Here is a 23979-nt window from a genome sequence, read left to right as displayed (position 1 = left end):
ACATATTCCAGTTCTCCAATCAATAGACATAGACGGATAGTTGGGTCAAAAAGCAAGACTGAATGATCTTCTGTCTAAAAGAGACATATGTAACTAACACAAACAAAATATCTACAGAAAGTGAAAAACTGGAACAAAATTTTCCAAGCTATGGATAAAGGCAGATTTCATATTAAAATTAGAAGAGACAAAGAAAGACACTTCATATCAATAAAAGTAACTCCACCAAAAAGACTTAATTTTAAATATTTGTATGCCAAATACTAGAGCACCAAACATTGTCAAACAAACCCTAGTGGACTTTAAAGCACATACAGATTCAAACAGAGTGATGTGAGCTCCAATACACCATTGTCATCAATAGATAGATCATCCAGTCAAAATTCAGCAAAGAAACCTCATTTAATTGGTTACATAGGACAAGTGGATCTAATAAGTGCCTACAGAATATTTTACTCAGTAGCTATATAATACAAATTCCTTATGGCAGTCCTTATGCTAATTGAAATTACCCTTTGTAACCTGTCAGAACATAATGGAATAAAATTAGAGCTTAACAGCCAAAGTCACTAGAGAAAACACTCAAACTAAAGGAAATTGAACAAAACATTGCTCAATGAAAGTTCATAGCTATGAATACCTATATTAACAAACTAAAGAAATATCAGATTAGTACCCTGATGTCTAACTTCAAGATTGTAGAAAATCAAGAACAAGTCAATCCCCAACCCAGCATATAAAAATAAATACTAATGATTAAATCAGAAATAAAGGAGATATTAAAACATATATATAATAAATGAACAAAATAGAGTAGGCTTTTTTTTAAGTAACAAAACTGATAAGCCCTTAGCAAACCTGATTGAAGGAAGAAGAGAAGACAATAAACAAAATCAGAGATGAGGAAGAGAACATAACAACAGATATGTGTAAGATTCAAAATGTTATAAGGGAAGAATTTGTAAATCTTTATGCCAGCAAACTGGAAAATATGACAGAAATGGATGCATTCATAGATAAAATTAATGTAATAAAACTGAAGCTATAAACCACCGAAACAGATCCATAATAAGTAATGAAGTTAAAAAGCCAATAAAAAAGAATCCCAACAAGGAAAAGTACAGGCCCCGAATGATTTCACAGCTGAATTCTATCCGAACTGTAAAACAGAACCAACATCAATACTCATCAAATTTTTCCATGAAATAGGAAAAGAGAGATCACAACCAAATTATTCTATGAAGACAGCATCATACTAATCCCCAAACCAGACAGAGATTAAATAACAAAGAGAACTATGGATCAATCTTTTTTTTTTTTTTAATGAGCAGAGATTCAAAACCTCATGGAATCCTATTCATCTGGTCTTTCATCCATCCTTGAGCATTTATCCAAGAGAACATGAAAAAGGCTAAATAAACTAAACCTATCAGCACAACCATGTTCATTGTAACGTTATTTACCATAGCCAAGACTTGAAACCAGTGGATGAATGGATCAAGAAAAGATGGTATATATACATACGATGGAATTCTACTCATCCATCAGAAAAAATGATATTTACCATTCTTAAGAAAATGGAAAGATTTGAAAAAATTGTATTTTGTGAAGTAAGCCAGACCCAGAGAAACAAAGGTTGCATGGTTTCCCTCATTGGTGGTAAACAGAATGTACCCATAAATGTATAAGTAAACATGCTGGAGGGTAAAAGAATAATATACTGGGAAATGAGAAATTATACAGGATTCTCTCTCTCTCTCTCTCTCTCTCTCTCTCTCTGTGTGTGTGTGTGCTTGTTATTTTCTTACTTATTTAAAATTTATTGTCAAGGTGATGTACAGAGGGGTTACAGTGACATGTGTAAGGTAGTGAGTATATTTCTTGTCCAACTTGTTACCTCCTCCCTCATTTTTCTCCCACTTTTCCATTCCTCCAGACCCCCCAAGTTGTACAGTTTATTTCTAACATATTGTCTTGTGAGTATCACTGTTGCATTGGTTTATCAGTGTCTCATCATTTTGATGTTCTCCTTTCCTTCCCTAATTCAGATAAACTTATGTACAATACCCAGGGCACCAAAATCAAATATGGTGACAACAGGGGATAAACCATAGGAAAGATAAAGAAAAGGAAAAGGAAATAATTTCACATAGTACATTGAAAAAAACAAAAACAATGAAAAACCTAATTTCCATATCTTGGAGTTCATTTCACTTAGCATCATCTTATATGATCATATATATGCATAGCTATTGAGCTACTGTGATCTTCTGCTAGGACTATCCTAGATAAATGCTAAGTATTACCAGTGAGGAAAACCATGGACCCTATACCTCTTTGGGTCTGGCTTACTTCACTTAATCTGATTTTTTCCCCCAAGACTTTCCATTTCCTTATTAATGGGGCAGTGTCATTCTTTCTGATAGACACATAGAATTGCATTGTGTACATATACCACAATTTCTTGGTCCATTCGTGTACTGAGTGGCATCTGGGTTGTTTTCATATCTTAGCTATGGTAAATAATGCTGCATTGAACATGGTTGTGCTGGTAGCTTTAGTGGGGCCTTGTTTGTGATCATTTGGGTAAATGTCCAGGAGATTGTTAGGTCATAAGGGAGGTCTACGTTTAGTCTTTTGAGGAACCTCCATACTGCTTTCTGGAGTAGTTGAACAAGTTTACATTCCCACCATCAGTATAATAGAGTTCCCTTTATCACTACCAGCAGTTCTTATTGTTAGTTTTCTATAATGTCCCTCCTATCTGGGGTGAAGTAGAATCTCAATTTTGTTTTGATTTTCATTTCTTTTAAGGCTAGAGCTATTGAACATGTCTTCATCTGTTTATAAGCCATTCTTGCTTCTTCCTTTGAGGAGTCTCTCTTCAAGTCTTTAGCCCACTTATTAATGGGGTTGTTTATTTGAGGATTTGTTTTAAGAGGTGGTTAATTTTTTGAGTTCTAAGAATTTTTAGATATGAGGCCCTTGTCTTATGCATAGCTAGCAATTGTTTCCATTCTGTGTTCTTTCTATGTTATCTATATCCTTTGCCATGCAGAAACTCTTCAGTTTGATGCAATTCCATTTATCCATCCTTTCTTTGATTTGTTGTGATTTTGAATCTTTACTTAGGAGCCTGAGTATTTTGCCTATCCCTTCCTATAATATTTTCAGTGTCTGGTCTTATATTGAGGTCTTTGATTCATTTGGAATTGATTCAGGTGCAAGGTGATATATAAGGACATAACTTCAGTTTTCTGCATGTGTATAGCCAATTCTGCCAGCACCAGTTGTTGAAGAGGCTGTCTTTCCTATCCAGTGTTTTTGTCTCCCTTATCAAATATTTAGGTCTGTGGGTTCTTTTCTGGGTTTTCTATTCTATTCCTTTGTCCTTTGGCCTATACTTGTGCCAGAACTGTGCTTTTTTTTTTTATTATCAGTGCTTTGTAATAAGAGTTTGAAATTTGATATTGACATTGCTCCAGCACTATTCTTCCTGTTAATGTTTAGTTTTGCTATTTAGGGTCTTCTATTATTCTATAAATTTTTTGTATTGCTTCCTCTATATCATTGAAAAGTATTATGGGATTTTGATGGGTATTGCATTGGATTTGTAGATAGCTTTGGGCAGTATTGGCATTTTCACAATATTAATCCTTCCAATCCAAGATCATGAGAGGCTTTCCATTTTCTTAAATTTAGTTTCCTTTTCAGGTTTTAAAATTTTTCATCATAGAAGTCCTTCACATCTTTGGTTAAATTATTTCCTAGATATACTTTGTTTTAAGCTATTACACATGGTGTTGCTCTCCTGATTTCAGTCTTGCTCTTCTCATAGATGGTATACAGAAAAAGGTACTGATTTTTGTGGGTTAATTTTATACCCTGCTATGTTGAAAAAGCTTTGGTTCAGCTTGAGTAACTTGGGAGAAGAATTTATGTTTTTTTTTTTTTAATTTAATACAGGAGCATGATATCTGCAAGGAGGGAGACTTTTACTCTTCCTAATTCTGTCTTCTTCTTTTTTTTTTTTTTTGGCCAGTCCTGGGGCTTGGACTCAGGGCCTGAGCACTGTCCCTGGCTTTTTTTTGCTCAAGGCTAGCACTCTACCACTTGAGCCACAGTGCCACTTCTGGCCATTTTCTGTATATGTGGTGCTGGGGAATTGAACCCAGGGCCTCATGTATACGAGGCAAGCACTCTTGCCACTAGGCCATATCCCCAGCCCCCTAATTCTGTCTTCTTATGCCAGCAATTTATAATTTTTTCCCCTTTTCTCTGCATAACTATAGCTTACTTGGTATGACTCTCTAGAAGTGAAAGCCTAATGGGACCTTCAACACTCTGCTTCTTTGGAGACAGCTTAGTTTGGACTAACTCATTGGGCATTATGTTGTGAATGAACTATACAACTTGTCAGTAAGAACAGAAGGGAAAACAGAGAGAGTGAGGGAAGGGCTTTCATCGTTTATAAAGGTACTCTTTACCTCACACATGTAACTTTAACTACTCTGTACACCACCTTTATAATAACAATAAAACGTTTTAAAGATTTATGCAAATATAAGAATGCAAAATACCTGATCACTTATTTTAATATTGACTTCATAGTGAGATATTTTAGGCATGTTTTTTTGAATAAAATACACCACTAAATGAAAAACAACACCAAAAACCTTTGGCAATCAAATGGGTTTAAAAATTAAATTGTTAGAAAACCAACAACTCAATCAATAAATGGGCTAAGGAACTAAAGAATCTTCTCAGAAGAATTGAAAATGGCCAATAGACACATGAAGAAATATTCAACATTTCTGGCCATAAAGAAAATGCAAATGAAACCAACATTGAGATGTCTGTTCACCCTATTAGAATGATCATTCTTTATCTATATTTTTTTATTCTTTTACACATTTGAATTTAACCCATTGGTCACTTTCCAGCTGCATAGTTTTTAAAAGTTTATATTGCGTATCTGAGGCTGAATGTCTTCATTTCAAAATGGCAAGTATAGCTCTGTCTATGAGTTATTTTGAGAATTAAGAAGATTCAAATAATGTATAGCCTTGCATATAATCGTGTACTCAGAAGTTGTTTGTTCTTTAGTATGTGGCCCTCCTGTCCTCTCTATATTTATTTAGTTTTCACAGCTCTAACGAGCTATATGAGGGCAGAGCTATCGCCTCAGCCATTTTACCAACTTTATGCTTATTTATTTTGATGGTAGAACCTGCTCATTCAGCTTCTAAACGAATGAAGATGATGGTTGACATGTATGAGATGCTGCTGAAGAAATTAGAGAGGTAAGATTTTAAAATTAATATTTTCAATGATTACGTCTAGTATATACTTACTGTAGAAATATTGGACATGAAGAAAATAAAGTACCCACCAAATATTTAATGTTCTTAAAACAATTTATGAATATATACATTGTTATATATTATATCTTAGCATACTTAATATTTTATGTGACATATAATTTTAAATTTAAAATTACAAACATATAGAATGTGAAATAGAATACAAACTATCTGCTTTTCAGAAATGGTATGATGTTCTCTCCAAATTAAAAGCCAAATATTACATACTCTGGATACTGTTCTGTAAATATTTACACCAAAAATATTGAAAATGGGCTTCAAAAATTTTTTTTGCATACTCATTTCACTGTAAAAGGTGTAAAGAATCCAAGTGGCCCCAAATGGGTAAATGGAAAATCAAAATAAAATATGTACATATTATACAATGTATAATACATTAATAATTAATATACAGTAATAATGTACACATACATTAGACTATGTATTATAAGCACATTATCATATACATATAATATGTATATATTCATGATACCTCCAGGATACATCATTATGTGATATGCATTCATAAATACCACAAACATATATGTCATTTATCATGTGTATTCAAATATATCATGTTATATATCTGATATATATGAACAATGGATTATTGGCTAGTGTTAAAGAAATTCAGATACATGTTTTTTCAAATAAAATTTGAGGACCTCAAAGTAAGTTCCCTACACCAGTCACAGAAGGACAAATAATGTATGACTTTTCTTTACATTAGGCACCAAGTAAAAATTCATAAAGACAGAAAACCTAACAATGGCTTCCAAGAAGTGAAAGGCTTAGGAAGTGTGGAATTGAAGTTTAATAAATAACGGAATTAGCAAGTTCTAGGTTTTTGGTTATAATGTCAAAGATGGTGAATTTTGTATGTGTTTTATCATATTTTGAGAACATAAGAAATAGAATATGGCCTAGTGGTAGAGTGCTTGCCTCATGTACATGAAGCCCTGGGTTCGATTCCTCAGCACCACATATATAGAAAATGGCCAGAAGTGGCGCTGTGGCTCAAGTGGTAGAGTGCTAGCCTTGAGCAAAAAGAAGCCAGGGACAGTGCTCAGGCCCTGAGTCCAAGGCCTAGGACTGGCAAAAAAGAAAAGAAATATTAAAATGATCATAAATGTTGGTTGTTGATACTTACATATACAAATTTATATGGATTCTTTTCAAAAATAAATCTTCATTCTTCATTTATTATTTGTGTATTTTATTTTACATAGTGAGATTATTCTTGTCATGGAAGCTTCATACTTTGCATATAGTATACTTCGGTCATATTCACCTCATCTATTATTTTTTCTCATAGTGAAATTTGTACTCTTGATTCATATTGATAAAAACAGCACTGTACTGTCACCAAAACTAAAAGAAAAGAAGATAACATTTAGCCTAGAAGTAAATGTACAGAATACAGCCCTTGATCTTTGTAAAAAAATTACCCCAAACCTGGGGAAAACAACAAAAAGTGGAGAAAAGCAGAGTCACTAACAAAGGGTGTTAGAAATACTGATACATAGCTCTCACATAACTCTTGTGAAAAGAATCAACCCAAAATTGTTGCAAAAAATTAATACAAAACTTAAAACTTTTATGATGGAATGAAAAAACTCGAGCATATCGGCATATAGAATTAATTTCTGAATAAGTTATTAATTGTCCAGAGAATTAGAGCAAGAACTGATGAATAGCTTTATATCAAAGGAGAAAACCTCTGCAAATCAAAATAAGCAATTACTAGTAACAATAGAACACAGAAAATTGGAGAAAAGCCTTACCAGCTTTTCGTCACAGAGACCACTGATGCCATAATCTACAAAGGTCTCAGAAAATTAAATGACCACAGAACAGTCTAACAATCTATTTAATGAGTGAGTAAATGATGTGAATAGTTTCCAGAAGAAGAATTGTAAACGGCTACTAGATACATGAAAAATGTTCCATATTCTCAGCCATAAAGGAAATGCAATTCAAAACTATGCTAAGATTTCATATCATCCATGGTACTTAAAATGTACTCTAACTTTTATATTATTTAAAACACTCTGTAAAACATATAAGTGTGTTACAATGTATTTGTGTGCATGTAAACATTGTGTGTTTTTCAGTGCTCTACTGGACCAAGAGTTGTTAGAAGCTGTAAGTATATAAGTATATATTTTAATTTAAAAGTTCAATTTAAAATTGGACTTTTTTTTGTCAGTCCTGTGGCTTGAACTTGGGGCCTGGGCATTGTCCCTGAGCTTTTTCTCTCAAGTCTAGTGCTCTACCACTTTGAAACACAATGCCACTTCTGGTTTTCTGGTGGTTATTTGGAGATAAGAGTCTCACAGATTTCCCTTCCTGGGCTGGCTTTGAACCAAGATCCTCAGAACTCAGCCTCCTGAGCTGCTAAGATTATAGGCATTAGCCACCAGCACCTGGTTGAAATTGCACTTTTAAAATTGTGTTTTTTATTATAGTTAAATGGCTCTGTTAAGGAGTTCCCATTTAATAAGTGAGTTTATGAATATAATACATCTTGATCAATGTCACTATTTTCATTATTCTCCCCATTCATTCCAATCCAACCTCTCATATGATAGGCTATTGCATATCCTAAGAAATTTTCTTCATATGCATTGGATATTAGGACAGTATTTTCCCTCTAGTGTTGAATAATCTTCCACTTTGTACTTGAGTCATAAGAAACTCGTGCCATTTAACACCATCCTAAATAGAAATCCAATGGTTAATATATTTTCTTCAAGAAACTTCAACAAATGTGTACATTAGAATGTTTCATGTTCTTTTGAATTTCCTAGGCATGATTACTAATAAATACTTTTGAAATAACTTGCAATGTCCATAGTCTTCTGAGTAGGTCTACTGTTTACCAGTTTTAGTTTCTTGTCCTTATTCAAGTCCAGTAATAGCTTCACTAGACAACTTTCATTAAAATTAATACCAATGTTTCATTGTTCTGTCGTATTAGTGAGATTTTCTTAAGTATTATCCAAATATCTCTTCAATATTGAGATTTTTAGCCATCGTTATTACTTAATATTTGCTTTTAGAAATATAAAGATATGGAACACAATTTTGAAGAGTTAACACTGGAGAAATTAACGCTGCAAAGTGAACTACAAACCTTGAAGACTGAGGTTAGTAAAGTTTTAATATCTGAAAAGCTTAATGTCTGAAATGATATATAGTTTAATCTCAGACATTATTCTAGGATAGGAATAAACATTTAGGATGTTTTACAGTACGTCTCAATAATGACAAAAATCTAAAATGATGATATCTTCTTCTCAGAGAATGAAAGTTCCAAAATATAGTCAATCAATATCACTCCTGCTCTTGTTTGCTCCCAGTTTTCTCTCTCCTAAACCCCACAAGTTTTATAGTTCATTTTTTAAACATAGTGTCTAGTGAGTATCCCTGGCTGCATTAGTTCACACTTTGTCTCACCATTCCTGTGTTTTCCTTTTGCCTCCCACAAATCAGATAAACTTACATACAAAAGGTCCAGAAATTAAAAACCATGACAAAAGGGAAAAAGTGAAAGAGAAAGAAAGTTAAACAAAAACCACAAAAAATTGTGCTTCTATTTCTTGCAGTTTATTTTGATAGGCATCATTTTATATGATCATATCCTAGTGTTCAGTTTTGCTATTCAGGGTCTTCTATTATTCTATATGAATTTTTTTATTTCTTCCTGTATATCATTGAAGAATGTGATGGAGTTTTGATGGGTATTGCATTGAATTTGTAGATAGCTTTGGGCACTATTACCATTTTCATGCTGCTAATCTTCCCAATCCAGGAGTATAGGAGGCTTTCCATTTCCTTAAATCTGCTTTAAATCTGCTTTTTTTTCAGGTTTTTAAAGATTGTCATCATAGAATTTACATTTTGGTTAAGTCAATCCCTATGTATTTTTTAGGCTATTACACATGGAGTTATTTTTTCTGATATCTGTCTCACTCTTCCTATTGTCAGCATACAGAAAAGCTACTGATTTTTTGTGGGTTAATCTTATGCTCTGCTACTTTGCAAAGTTTTGGATCAGCTCCAGTAACTTGGAAGAGCAATCTACTGGGTTCTTTGCACACATGCTTATGTCCTCTGCCAGAGGAATAACTTTAATTCTTCTTTCCCTTTTTGGATCCACTTTATGTTTTCTTCTGGTCTTATTGCTCTAGCTAGAAATTCCAGTGTTATTTTGAAGAGGAGCGCAAGAGTAGACATCCTTGTCCCATTCCTGATTTTAGAGGAAATGGTTTAACTTTGAGCCACTTAGCAGAATGTTGGCTCTAAGTTTGTCATATACAGTTTCTCTTATATTGAGGAATGTTCCAGATTCCTAGTTTGTCCAGAGCTCTTATCATATAGGGGCGATGAATCTTTTCAAATGCTTGTTATGGGGGCTGGGAATATGGCCTAGTGGCAAGAGTGCTTGCCTCCCATACATGAAGCCCTAGGTTTGATTCCCCAGCACCACATACATAGAAAACGGCCAGAAGTGGTGCTGTGGCTCAAGTGGCAGAGTGCTAGCCTTGAGCAAAAAGAAGCCAGGGACAGTGCTCAGGCCCTGAGTCCAAGGCCCAGGACTGGCAAAAAAAAAAAAAAACAAAACCCAAAACCAAAAACAAAAAAAAACAACTCAAATGCTTGTTATGCATCTACTGAGATGATCATATAGTTCCTGTCCTTTCTGCTGTTGAGTTGGCTTACATTAATTGACTTGTGTATATTGAACCAACTTTGCAACCCTGGGATGAATCTTATTTGATCATAGTGTATAATTTTTGTTTTTTCTTGAATTGGCTGGCCAGAATTTTATTGAGAACTTTCGCATCAATGCCCATCAAAGAGATGGATCTTTTTCTTCGATGAGTCCCTATCCGGTTTAGGGATAAGAGTTATGCTGGCTTCATAGAATTAATTTGATAGTGATCTTTTCTTTTCAATTTAATCAAAGAAATAGAAGAGTATTGGAGTAAGCTCTCCTTTGAAGGCCTTATAGAACTTGGCATGAATCTCTCTAGTCCTAGGTTTTTCTTGGATAGGAGGTCTTTTATATTTCATTACTTGTTATATGTCTATTTAATTGGTTTAAATTTTGTTTTAGTTTTGGTATATCAGTATTCATAGGAATTCTTCCATTGTTACCATAAAGGTAAGCAAAATATTCCCTTATAATATTCTGACTCTTGATTGTTTCTGTCTTGATGTTCCTGCTTTCATCTCTGATTTTATTTATTTGGGAGTATCTATTGTTAGGTTAGCTTTCCTAAGATTCTGTCAATTTTGTTAATTTTTTAAAAAAACAAACTTTTATTTTATATGTTTAAATATTTTCTATGTTTAGTTTCTAATTTGTTTATATCTGATTTAATTTTGATTATTTGTTTCTGTCTTGTGGTTTGGCGTGTTCCTCTGCTTAAAGTGCAGCATTACATTGCTGATTTAAGATTTCTCCAATTTATTGTTGTGGGCATTCAGATCTACACTATTTCTTCTGATACTGCTTTTGCTGTGTCCTAGAGGGGATGGTATTTTGTGTTCATGTTTTGTTAAATTACATAAATGTTTGAATTTCCATTCTGATCTCTTCAGTGATCCACTCCACTGGTGACTCAGCAATGCCTTGGTCAATTTCCACGAGTTAGAGAATTTTCTGTGATGCTTTTTGGTATTGAGCTCTAATTTTATTCTGTTTTAATCTAACAAAATGTGGGGAACAAGTTCAGTTTTTCTGATTTTGCAGAGATTTGTTTTGTGATCTAAAGTATGATCTACTTTGGAGAGTGTTCCATGAGCTGCGGAGACTTTTTATTCTGATGCTGCTGGGTGAACTATTCTGTAGGTGTCTCTTAAGCATGGTTGGCAATGCAATTATTTTGTTCTGAGGTTTGTCTGTTGAGTTTTTGCTGGGATGATCTATCCAGAGGTGACAGTGATGTATTAATGTCCTCATCTGTGGGGCACACATGGAAGTCTATTAGCTGGCCTGCCTATTTCTCAGTCTTGGGGCCACGTGTGGCTAAGATGGCGGCGCCTAACAACAATGCTCAGCTGCTACAAGTGTCTTTGGTTCTAACCTGGAGGCGGTTCTGTGGGCGGTGACCCCCCGTTCTGCGCTTGATGGACAGCTCATCCTTCCCCTTCCTGCTGATCTTAGACCTGATTGGCTCCTGTGCCTTATATTAGTGGCACGCACTTCCCTAATTAATGAGATCTTGTGCCAACTTGACTCCCAGGGCGTCTGATTGTCCTCTGGTGAGGGAGGGCTGGGTGCGGGCGGCCTGCCAACCCTTTTCCTTTCTTGGCTCATCCGGTTGGGGCATGCCTTCCCCGTCTCTCCCATGGGTCGGTGGGGGGTGGGGGGTGGGGGGTGGGGGGTGGGGGGTGGGGGGTGGGGAGGGGGGAGGGGGCTAGAGACCCTGGCACTCAACAATCAATATGTTTGGACCTATGTGTGTTTTAGGTTGAGTGGTATTTGTTTGATCAAGTTGGGTGCACCAGCATTTAGTATAGAGGTATTTAGAATTGATACATACTCCCTGACGACAGATCCGTTTATCAGTATATGTGATTTCTTTCTTTGTCTCTCCTAATTGATTTTACTTTGAAGACTATTTTATTTAATGTTGGTATTAATACTCTGGCTTGTTTTATGGGGGCCATGCGCTTGATAGATTTTATTTCAGCCTATTAAATTCAGAATATTTTTGTTTTTGTGGGCACGATGTGACTCTTAAAGAAAGCAGATGGATGGGTCTTCCTTGTTGATCAAACTGGTCCATCTATGTTGTCTAATCACAGACTTAATTTCATTATTATTGAGATTTAGAACTGAGTAGTGTTTGGTAATTCCAACCATGTTATCCACTTATGGTCTCCCTCATTTTTTCTTATTGTATTTATCCTATTCTTTGGTATGGGGCTTTTCTCTGCTACTACAGAGTTCTTGTGGTTTCCTATATGTATGATATCATTAAGTATCCTCAGTGCTAGTTTGGTGAAGAGAAACCATGTTTTAATTTTTCCCTCAGTTATGAAGGAGAGTTTGTTGGATACAATATTCTTGGTTGGTAGTTGTCTTTAAGGCCTGGCATCCATCATTCTAGGCTATTCTTGCTTTTATGGTTTTGGCTGAGAAACCTGTAGTTATTCTGACTGGTTTTCTGGTTTTCTGTTTTCTGACATCTTTAAGGATCCTTTCTTTGGTCTCTATTGATTATCTGTGGATTATAATTTGGCAGTGGGATGTTGTATTCTGCTCTGTCCTGTTTGGAGTTCTAAGGGCTTCTATTTTAATGCGCCTATCACTTTGGATGGTTGGAAAGTTGTCTGCTAGAATTCTGTTAAATATGTTCCTGATCCCTTTCCTATCTCCTTCCTCAATACCCATCAGTCTTAAAATTAGGTCTTCTGATTGCGTCTTGAAGTGTCTGCAAACTCCTTTTTTGTTTCTTGGATTTGTTCAGGGTAATTGTTTCTTATGTCTGTATAGTATCTAATATCTAATCTGTCTTCAATTCGTGAATTCTACTTTCCAGTAGAAAATAATCACAATTAGTTAGGTAGACACAGTGATGTATTACCAGCATCTAATAAGCAGAGGCAAAATGATTCCATGTGTGAGATCAGATGTAGCTACACAGACAGATCCTGTCTCAAACAGAGTATTTTGCATTGTGTGTCCAATTGGTAGTAGCTGATGGGCGGTGTGGACAAAGGCAGGGGCTTAATCCAGGCAAGTTTATAACCCGCCCTTACTGGGAATTCCTCCTTCACGGGGAATAATTGCAATAGCTCATCCCCATCATAAATGGGGTTCAACGGGTTACGGGCGCCCACGGACTGGTTATTGTTCAATCTCGGGTGGCCAAACTGCCACTGGTCCCCCTAAGAAGTTGGGGGTCGCGTACCTAGTTAGCATGCCAGAGTCTCCTTCGTTCATGATGGGAATTAACCAGACAAATGGCTCCACCAACTCGGAATGGCCATGCACCACCTCCCACGGAATGGAGAAGGAGCGGGCAACCTGCATATCAGAAATCATCTAACTAGGTAGAGCTGCGCATTGGTTTTTCTGCTCTATGAAATGTATGGAGGAGGCTATGCTGTGCGCTTAACCCCTTCCCCTCATGCATTCTGCAGGCTTTCTTTGATGTGTTGGCACACCGATCTGAATTTCAGGAAGCAATTTCACCCATTGCAGAGAAGTGGCTGTCATCTGTTACAGAAATGTTATTATTTAGAGCACATTAACTTACGTAAAATTTACATTCAATATTGCAGTTAGGAAACATTCAGTCTGTGTCATTTGTTTTGCTCCTAGGCAGATAATTTTTTTTGAGATGCCAGAGTAATTTTCCAAGTAAAGTATGGAAATCTTAGCAATGTATATTATCATATATTTTACTCTAACTTATAACATTAACCATTTATTTCTGGAAAATGTAACATTATACAGAAAAAAAAGGCAAACAAGAATGTCCAAGCAAAGAAAAGTGAGAAGAAAACAGGAACAAAAAAACCCCAGGCCCCAAAATGGTAAGATATAAATATGCAGGATAATGTTTTTCCTTGATGACTCATGATTGCATTTTTAAGATGAACATATGGTTATGCAAACTTACCTCATTAGAAGTTTTATAAACATTGTAAAACATTGTATAAACATTGTAAAATTGTAAAATACTTACTTTTATAAGAAAATGGGGTATAATTATGGGAAAAAGCTCAAGAGGATAAAATATTAGAGAAGAGTTAGCAGCAATAGGCATTTGATTAGGTAAGTTGAAATAAGTCTTTGAATAATACTTTGATAAAGGATTTTCTTTAGTTCCTCAATCAGTTAGTAAATATTCTGTGACCTAAGAGTTCTCCAAGTCAAATATCCGGAAAAAGTTTTTACTCTAGTTTTAATTATAATTGTCTTTATAAAATCAGTATTTTTATTTTTGTATTTTAAAATGGTTTTATTGATTACTGACATTAGTTTTATAAATACGTTTTGCAGTTTGAATTCACCTAACTAAATTTTAATATAAAATACGGCTGCATAAGGAAGCTATTAATTCAATCTTTATATGTTAATATAATTTCTAGAAAGAAATTAATTGAATATATGATTTGATCTTTGACTTAAAGAAGCATGTTCAGAAAGAAAGGTGAATATTATAGTTTAAAAATCTCAGTCAATTTATATTTTCATCATTCCAATGAAAGCTTATCTTGTGAAAAAGTATGCAGTTGTCTGTTATTTAATAATAATACAGAATGAATAGACTTTAAATAATTTCTTCAAAAGTTTAATTTATTCATAACAGTTTAAATTAAAATTTTAAATATCATAATACACTTTAAATATTTTTACTTACAGGAAGATATCTCCAGAAGAATTTCTTCAACTTCAAGTAAAATATACTTTGAGTCTCTCTCTTTTCTCTTTTACTATCTAATCCTCATCCCTTCCTTTTCCTCTCTCCTTCCCTTTCTTACAGCTATAGTTTTTAATATGTATGAATTGCACACATTAATGAGAATCACTGCTGCAGTTCTACACAGAAACATTTATTTATTGTCAAAATGGTGTATGCAGCGGTTACAGTTTTATATGTAAGGCAGTGAATCCATTTCTTATCAAACTTGTTACCTCCTCCCTCATTTTTCTCCAACCCACCCTCCTCTGAAATTCCCTTCCCCCCTGAGTTGTACAGTTGGTTTACAGCATATTGTCTTGTAAGTATTTCTGTTGCATTGGTTTGCCTTTTTTTTAAATTAAATTTTATTGACAAGATGATGTACAGAGGGGGTACAGTTACATAAAAAGGTAATGAGTACATTTCTTGTCTTATTTGTTACACCCTTCCTCATTTTTCTTTCCCTTCCCTTGTTCAGATAAACATATATGCAATATTCAGTGTACCAAAATCATATAAAATGACCACAGGGGGCATGCCAAAGGAAATTCACCTAGTACATTAAACATAACAACAATAAAATCTTCCTGTTTCCATCTCTTGGAATTGGTTCGCCTTTTACCCTTTGTCTCTCCATTTTGATGTTCACCTTCACTTCCCTAGTTCCATCCATTGAACTCTTTTGCAATCTCTTGGAATTAATTTATTTTTTCTTTTGTGTTCTCCATGCATTTGTTCATTCGTCTTTGATTTCAACCATTGCATTCATGAAATATCTTGTGGATAATTTCTCTTTTCATCAAGTATTTTTATTAGCAGATCTATGAGTCCATTCTGTGATATTAGCTTTCTTTCTTTTATCGAATGGTTGTTGTTTTTAGAAGGTATTGTGTTTCCTTGATTTCTTCTACCATCTTCCATTTAGTATCTAGATGTTCAGCACCTCTCCTTACTTTCTGGAAGCCCTCCTGGAAAGCAAGTCTTTTGCTCACTGCTATAACTTAGGCAGGTCTCTGAACTGGGGTGCACGCCTTCAATCCATGTTCCTGTTGACTTGAAGCTCAGCTGCAAGCTGAGCTCTTCCCTGCCACTGTGGCCTGGCCAGCTCTCTAGGGTAGGAATGCAGTGCTTGGCTCTTTGTCCATGCACCCTCAGCCATCAACTAGAGCCCTGGGCTCCGGTACGCCCTCCGCATCTTTCTTGTTGGACTCATGGAGGGGGACAAGCAGGTGGTTCCCAGGTCTTAGGTGTCCGCACTGCCTGCTTCCTGAATTTCTCCTGTGAAGCAGCACTGAATCTCTAGGTGTCTCCAAATCTTTATCCAATACTGAATTTTAGCACATTAGTCACTCACTACGAAGATATATCTTGCTATTTGAATTTCAAACTGGCAGAAACTGGAAATTGCAATTTTAGGTAAGTACTACACCTCAGTGGACAAAACTGTTTGGTCATGCTGAAATCTCATGCACTTCCACAGGGATGTAGTTTTACTTTTTGCTGCAAATAAATCTAAGCACGCACTTCTGTTTACTTATTCCTGAATTATTTCCGTCCTCAGGCTGGGAACTTGGTGCATTTCTAATCAGTCTCATGATCATCTAGAGTCAGTTGCCAAAGCTGTCATGGCTGGTATTGGAAAAGCGCCAAGACGGCCTTGATTTGCCATCTTGGCTAATATAGTTTCCTATTTAATATAATTTTCAGATTTTACGTAATCTAAATGAAGTGTATCAATTCAATGTAAGCATTGAGTTAGCATCTGAAGGTTTATCCTCTGGACATAATAAAGAAAAATTTTGTGATATAAAATTTTAGAAAATGTAAATATTTATTTTGGTCCCCCATATGTTTAAGCATGTACACCTATTGGTCTATCCTAGTTGATTGGTCTATCCTTATTATTATAATTCTATCTTTAGAACAGAGAACTTAGAAGTATGGAATAAATGAGTCATGCTTACTGAATTATAAAGTATACCCTGATTGCAAAAGATAGTCCAAAGAACTTTTCTTTTTATTGATGGGGCTAAAATAGTTAAAATACAAACTCAAATACTATTTTTCCATTTGCTAATTTTTTCAAGACCCATTATTCTAAAGTGCCTGTAACTTTTTTTATTTTTCTAAGCACAATGCTACAATTTTTAAAGATATTTTTTGTTAAAATGATTTACTTTTCTCCCAGCTGTGAAACCTATAATGAAAATGTAAACAGCAATAGTAGTTACATTCTGTAGAATCCATGGTATAACTTTCTTGTATCTTATGTATTATAATGTATTGCAATATGCATGGGATTGTATTTCCAACTTTAAGGCTACTGAAATATTTGTATGCTGAAATATGTTATCTCCCTTTGGAAACATACTGGTCTCAATTATTTTTGACATACTAGACATAAAAGACAAGTATCTTGTAGTAACTATGAATATGGAGTTAGAAAACAGCATGGATATCAATATAAAAGTAAAAATATAACTCAGACATGGAATAACATCTATTTCAGAAAATTCATTGTTCAGTTATAACAGGAAGTGTGGAGAAATAAACCAGTAGTAGGTTAACTAAGATGAATGTTATCAGTATTCTTTATTGCACTGAGTAGGATTGGAGACTTATTTACATTTGGCAAAGCAGCAGGAAGCTGTAATTTCAACCAATATCCACCATTTCAATTGAGGAGTACACAAGTAAATATTCATGTTCAAATCATCATCTTGACGACTTACAGATTTTGGACAATAATCAAAGTAAAATTTAAAGTAACTCAAACCAAATACCAACTGTACAAGAAATGTATCCAATGCCTAACGTATGAAACTGTAACCTCTCTGTACATCAGTTTGATAATAAAAATTTGGAAAAAAAAAACACCAAACCAAATACCTCCTACCTTTTGTTACTTTCTAGAAAGAAGCAGATGTTCTGAAAGAGGAGAACAATAACCTTAAGGAGCAACTGCAAAGTGCTTTATTGGTAAAATATACCATATTTCTTAAATGATCTTATAAATGGATAAAATATGCATGTTTTAGTAATCAATTTAGTTATATAAAGGGATTTGTATATTTATTATGCATTGTGAGTTTTAAAGTATTTTTACTTTACTGAAACTCTTATAGCAATAAAATGGAATATTCATTGACATAGAGTAATTCAAATTGAATTCAAAGTGAGTTTTCATATTTAAATAATGTATTCTATTTCAAAGGATAGACAATATAATTTAAAGTAAAATCTAAAGCACCCAATTAAGATGAGTTCAATGAGGAGATTAGCTATTATTGCTTTTTTTCAATTATTACCTAAACAAAGAAAAACTGAAATAGTTATAAAGCTATTCATATGGTCTCAAAAGTATAACTATTTTCATGCTATATAATTTATGTGTTCTAAAGAATATAAGATTGATTACTAAAGCTATTAGTGATACAGCTTAAAATATGACATGTAGTAATAGAGTATATGTAGTCATGACTACATTTTACTCTGTTCTAAAACATCTATCATTTATGAATGATTATTCAATTGTTTAATTCAGAAAACAATACAAAAGAGAATTTAGCACATTTAACAGAAAATCAGAATTTTTTATGAATAAAGAAATAATGCATTATAGATGGTTCCAAGTCTGAATATCGACAGTATTTCAACTTACCATAGTTTCAAATTGATGTAAAAATGGTTTGCATAAAAAAATTAGTTCTGAGAATATCAAAATTCTTATAGGGAGAAAGGAATCTGATAATCAGACAAAAATAAGTAAGACTGGTTTATTCAATTAAACAATGCATTATTACAAAGAACAAAAAAATACATGTGTTACTAATATATACAATGTGACATTTGACTAGTAAAACTTTTGAAATGGCCTTAGTCTCCATGTATAAGGAGTTTTCTAGGTAAATTCCAACATATTAGTAAACATAAGTCTGCTACGTATTCTGGCAGGTGTTTATGTTTGTCATAGAAACGTATCAATGTGATATTTAATAAAAATAACTTATGTATGTATTGCATGGTTTAGTATAGATAAAAATTTTAAAAATATACATTAGCTATAATTTACAAATAATTAAAGAGGTCAAAATAAAATGTTAATACTGATATTTCTGAATTTGGTTATCATGTTTGCTTTCTTCTATCTATCTATCTATCTATCTATCTATCTATCTATCTATCTATCTATCTATCTATCTTTTCTTTTTGGTCGGTTGTGGGGCTTGAACTCAGGGCTTAGGTGCTGTCCCTGAACTCTTCAGCTCAAGGCTAGTGCTCATTCACTTGAGCCACTTCTGATTTTCTGGTAGTTAATTGGAGATAAGAGTCTCATGGACTTTCCTGCTTTGGCTGGCTTTGAACCATGAACTTCAGATCTCAGCCTCCTGAGTAGCTAGGATTACAGGCATGAGCTACTGTAGAATTATTTACGCTTCACATTTTTTTCATTTTTGATATTGTAGATATAATTTTTTTTCTATTTGTAATCATTTCTAGTAGTGCTATTCATTGCATCCACTAAAATCCAAATGTTAAAGAGTTCTAAAATGAATTATTTTAGCACAACGTCTAATGTTAAATGCTGAAGCTGTTAATTATACCAATGACTTTCCTTAGCTCCCTCAAATTAGCAAATGAAAGTTGAGAGGAAATATGGGAATAAATGCATCCAGATTTCTGAAGGTTGTACTATTGAAAATAAGATGTCACTAGAAACGATTGACACTGTTTTCTTAAAAATAGGAATCTGAGAAGAACAAGAGAGAGCTTAAGTGGGCTCTAAAGTTTCAGATGGAATCTCTTCGGAGTGAATCAAAGAGCAAGGTATCGGTGGGAATGGGGGCCAGTAAGAGACAACTTAGAGGTGACACCTCATTTAGGAGAGACTCAAAGGCAGCATTCATTAAACCCTCGCTTGGACAAATGGCAAATGATCGCATCTTCGAACAATAAAAGATGCAGTTAACCAGCATAGAGAAGAGTTTGTGCTACAACACCTAATTGCTTCTTATTTTACTCACACACTGCCACTTCCGGCTTCTTGCTGGTTAGTTGGATGTAAGGGTCACATGGTCTTTTCTGCTTGGGCTGTCTTTCACCTTCAGTCCTTGGATCTCTGTCTTTCAAGTGGCTAGGATGACAGGCATGAGCCACCAGAGCCCAGCCTCATATATTAGTTTTAAATGATGATTTTAATACCTATGATTTGAAATCTAGAAAAGTTAGGATTTCAAAGACTAAAAAATATGCTGGACAAAATTAAATATGAATGGAAAACCATGTGGAAAAATACTTAAAATATTTTAGTTATTTATTTTTTGTGCAGTAGTTTCAGAAGCTTCTGTTTTTTTTTTATCAAAGGTTTTCTGCAGGTATGTTTAGGCTTTTGAAATTTAATAATTTCCCCAAATTCAAGCCCTTTGTTTAATTTGTTTCTAGGCCAAAAGTATGTGTAACATTACACACACGCAGGTATGCACTTCATAGATAGCTCTATGTTCTTGCTACATTTTGCTTTTCTAAATCCATGGAACATATTAGTGATACCAGTACCCATTGAAGTATCAATTAAACCAATGACTTTCCCTAGCTTCCTCCAAGTAGTACATAAAAATTGAGAGTTAGTATGGGCATAAAGACATAAATGTATGCCGATACCTATAGTTCTGCTAGACAGATGTCACAGAAAACAAATTGTGACATGTACTTTCTTAAAGACAAGAAGCTGAAATGAATGAACATCAATTTAGAAGCAAGGGCAGAGTGAGCGTGAGAGACTAGAGAGGGAGACGACCAGTCTTGGAGATGACATCTCATCGCTGGGCACAGGTGGCCTGTAATCCTAGCTACTCAGTTGGCTGAGATCTGAAGATCCTGGTTCAAAGCCAGCCCTGCAGAAAAGTATTTGAGACTCTTATGTCCAATAAACTACTCAGAAAAAGCCAGAAGTGGTGCTGTGGTTCAAGTGTTAGAGCACTAGCCTTGAGCACAGAGAGGCTCAGAAACAGCACCCAGGCCCCGAGTACAAGCCTCACAACTGACACACACACACACAAAGAAATGACATCTCATTACTTTTGTCCTGTTCAGAGATGGAGAAACCTTTTGTTTGAAAGGCCACTGGGATATATATTTATAACATCATTTTCAAGCCACACAAACTTATCGCAATAGGCAGACAGACAGCAGCAAACTGACAAGAGCCGTACCAAGAGTTGTCTCATTGAGTACCAAATAATTTGGGGTTTTTGTGTGGCCTGGTGGCTGCATGTTTTTCACATCTTCAAGGGCAAGCAAGACCACACTGGATGTGTTGCTGGGAACCACTTTCCTAGGCTGTGAAGCACAGGTAGATTTGTAGGAGTTTATAAAGGCTTTTTGAATTTTGTGCTAAAGTTGTTTGTCCTCCAATATTCATAAAATGAAGGAGCACTGAAAGATTTTAGGCTAAGGAGGACGAACATGTAGATCTACATTTTTTCAATAAAAGAATTGCATCTTAGTAAGGTAGATGGATGATTCTATTTTATCAACCTCTAGTTTAAAAGACTTGTGTACATGATAAATGTAACGTTGTTTCATGTCTTCCTTTCTACCATAACACTCCCGTTTGTTATAGTAATCTTATCTGGCTATGGAGGTCATCTTATTATTAATATGTTTTTGAGCTCTTATATCTGGCCTTTACCACTTGCCAGATTATCATGCAGTGCAACTAGACATAGAAATCTAAAAGGAATAATAGAAAAATAGTTAGATTTCTATTACAGGATGCAAAAGATCTGCCATGTTTATCTGGATGTTTTAGGAAAATAGTTCATTTTAAGGTTTTCATTTCAAAGAACTAAAATAGAAGGAAGGGGAAATTATTTTTGTTAGTAACTAAACAAAATCATTTACAAACTCTTAATTAGTATTGAATTATAATTATTCACAAGAATATAGTGAAGGTAAAATGAGCTATTTGAAATCAGCTTTTGTGTATGCTGAGTAAGGATATATTATTTCACTTTTAGTTCTGGGTTAAATTTGTCTCCATAGACTGTGTCACATTAGCACATAGCTGAGACACACGGTACACATTTGTGAGATAACTGTTCCTTTCTTCATGCTAATAGTTTAAGGAAGTTCAAAATAGGGACAGAAAGTCATGAAGTCGCTCTGGCATATGAGATATTTGCTCTCATACACGTGAACTACTGTGCCACCAGGAGACTACTCGTAGTGCTGTTAGAAAATAATATAAAGAAGAATTGAACAATTTTCATTTACTAGGCTGAAAATGGTGCACATACCACATTCTGTTGCTAACAGCCGCAGAAGAGAACTTTGAATTGCAGGCTAGCAATGTACCTAAGGGAAAACTATTAGTCTGGAGAATATCCAGAAATCTTTATTGTAGGTGAGTAAATTCAAGCCAGTTTATGTCTGCATAAAAGAAATAGAGTTCAATTTCAGGATGAGTGTAAAACTAAGAATCAACATTTGTACCATAGACAAACAAGTATCTGTTACTATCCAGAAGAGAAAACGATTACTATAAACTATAATTTTAAGGTCAGAGGTATCATAACTTTTTTTTTTTTGGTGGGTTTGGACTCTTGGGCTGGGTGCTGTCCCTGAGCTCTTCAGTTCAAGGCTAGCTCTCTACCACTTGAGACACAGGGCCACTTCCAACATTTTTTTTTTATCATATAGCTCAATAAATGTATTTTAGGATACATTCTAAATATGCATTTAAAATTGTAATAAAGTTTAAAAACACTAATGGAAATTATACACAAGAAATATAATCTCTTCAAAAAGAATATTTAAAGGAATTAGATAAATAATAGTTCACTTTAAAATGCTTTTTGTTTTCTAAAAGAATAAACTACTGTGTTCATAAATGAGGTATATGAATTATAATTTTGCAATCTATTTTTATCGCATTTATTTTAATGTCATAGCTTCTTAGATCGTAAGTTGCTTATTCTTTTTTAAATAATTATTTATTGTCAAAGTGATGTACAGAGGGGTGACAGTTTCATACGTAAGGCAGTGGGTACATTTCTTGTACAATGTGTTGCCTTGTCCCAAACTTCTCCCTTTCCCCCTCCCCCTCTCCCCCTCCCCTCTCCCCTCATGAGTTGTGCAGTTGGTTTACACCAAATGGTTTTGTAAGTATTGCTTTTGGAGTCGTTTGTCTTTTTATCCTTTATCTCTCAATTTTGATATTCTCTTTTCCTTCCCTAGTCCTAATACCAGTGTATACAGTATCCAGTGTATTCAGATGAGATACAGTGATAGCGTGGGAAGTTGCTTATTTTTATGATTGTCATATTGTAAAGACTATTTAGAATGTTTTCTAATTTTTTTTTTTTGGCCAGTCCTGGGCCTTGGACTCAGGGCCTGAGCACTGTCCCTGGCTTCTTCCCGCTCAAGGCTAGCACTCTGCCACTTGAGCCACAGCGCCGCTTCTGGCCGTTTTCTGTATATGTGGTGCTGGCGAATCGAACCTAGGGCCTCGTGTATCCGAGGCAGGCACTCTTGCCACTAGGCTATATCCCCAGCCCATCTAAATTTTTTATTAATATTTTATGAGTACTTGATATACTTATGTTTAATTTTATCTTAAATACAGGTAACATTTGCTCAAATTGAAGCACCAGAAGAAGAAAAAAGGTAAATTATCTCTTAAGTTCTGTTCTATGATTTCGTAATTTCATCGCATCTTATAATCCAGTGACAAAATAGCAAATTAACCACATGTCTAAAACTAATTGATTTATATCATTGCTTAGACTATCTAGTCGTTGTGTTTGTTTTTTAAGTTTGTTATTTGTAGGGTTTGAACAACTTTGCTTTCTTGCTTGTAGTCTGTCACATGAGTCAAGCATTCAGCCCTTTTATAAAGGCTATAATAAAGATGGGGTGTGCAGACTTTTCTGCCCCCATGATCTTAGAATCACTGTCTTCTGAATCCGAGCTTTCTGAATAGCTAAGAGTGTAGGCATGAACTCAGTTCCTGGCTACACCATTCTTATCATTGGAAGCATGCTTTCTTGCTTGTGAGGGTTTGGGGATGGGAACTCAGAAGACCAAGTATGAAGACACTCCACACAGGAGCGAAGGCACAGCCCCTTCTTGACTGTAGGGATTTTTAAGGTAGTTATTCATTGTTTTTAATAGGTGAACACCAGACT

The 23979-nt window shown here is 34.7% G+C and overlaps 2 long non-coding RNA genes across 2 annotated transcripts; one reads left to right on the top strand and one right to left on the bottom strand.

The window, feature by feature from the left end:
* Positions 1–1842: 1842 nt before the first annotated feature.
* Positions 1843–17848, bottom strand: LOC125344672. The gene is made up of 4 exons (XR_007209617.1): positions 17681–17848; positions 17324–17577; positions 16049–16051; positions 1843–1889 (listed from the first exon to the last, which is right to left on the bottom strand). It is a non-coding gene; the product is annotated as an uncharacterized LOC125344672 (long non-coding RNA).
* On the top strand, positions 13518–20124 carry LOC125344671. The gene is made up of 4 exons (XR_007209616.1): positions 13518–13919; positions 14752–14785; positions 17705–17770; positions 19538–20124. It is a non-coding gene; the product is annotated as an uncharacterized LOC125344671 (long non-coding RNA).
* The last annotated feature ends 3855 nt before the right edge of the window (positions 20125–23979 follow it).

Source organism: Perognathus longimembris, unplaced genomic scaffold, assembly GCF_023159225.1.
Source record: "Perognathus longimembris pacificus isolate PPM17 unplaced genomic scaffold, ASM2315922v1 HiC_scaffold_2868, whole genome shotgun sequence".
Classification (NCBI taxonomy): domain Eukaryota; kingdom Metazoa; phylum Chordata; class Mammalia; order Rodentia; family Heteromyidae; genus Perognathus; species Perognathus longimembris.
This window is presented reverse-complemented; position numbering and strand designations above follow the sequence as displayed.